The following is a 734-nucleotide window of genomic DNA, read 5'->3' on the forward strand; positions in this document are numbered from 1 at the left end:
AATGGCTGCAATATAACAAAGAGTGAAAAATTGAAGGGGGTCTGAATACTTTCCGTACACCCACTGTATATATATATACACACAAAATACATTTCCCATGCCAGCCCAGTTATAGCAACTGCTGCCAAGTTCTTTTTTTATTACTATTATAAAACTAATATTTGTTTTCATTATCGTTATTATTTCTAGAAATAATACAAAAGTTTTTTTTCTCTCTTTTTCTATAAAACCAATTACATTTAATGTACAACAAAGACAATATTTATTAGCTTATATAGAGAGAAAGGGAGACTAATAAATTATATATAAATTCTGTACACTGTAAAACAATCTAAAGTTGAGAAAACTTAAAAGTTTAAGGCAACCAGCTTCAGGAGATTTTTGAGTTTTCTCAACTTTTTGTTGTATAAACTGAAAACAAGTTGTTGAAAGACAACTCAAAAATCTCCTGAAGCTGGTTGCCTTAAACTTAAGTTTTCTCAACTTTTGATTTTTTATGGTGCATATTACATTAAATGTATTTATTATTATTTTTTTTTGCTTAAATATGAGCAATATCATGAGTAGACATGAGATATGGCTGTATATCGGCACGAGTGTGATTTGGCTGTAGGCCGAAATTTTCAAACAGACGTTATCTTTATTAACAAACCGAATATTTGAAGTCCAAACAAATACTTTCTCGCCTAAAAAACTCTTAAAACTACATTCCGTGACACAAAACAGTATTATTT

The sequence above is a fragment of the Sinocyclocheilus anshuiensis genome, unplaced genomic scaffold (assembly GCF_001515605.1).
Source record: "Sinocyclocheilus anshuiensis isolate Anshui unplaced genomic scaffold, SAMN03320099.WGS_v1.1 scaffold2185, whole genome shotgun sequence".
Classification (NCBI taxonomy): domain Eukaryota; kingdom Metazoa; phylum Chordata; class Actinopteri; order Cypriniformes; family Cyprinidae; genus Sinocyclocheilus; species Sinocyclocheilus anshuiensis.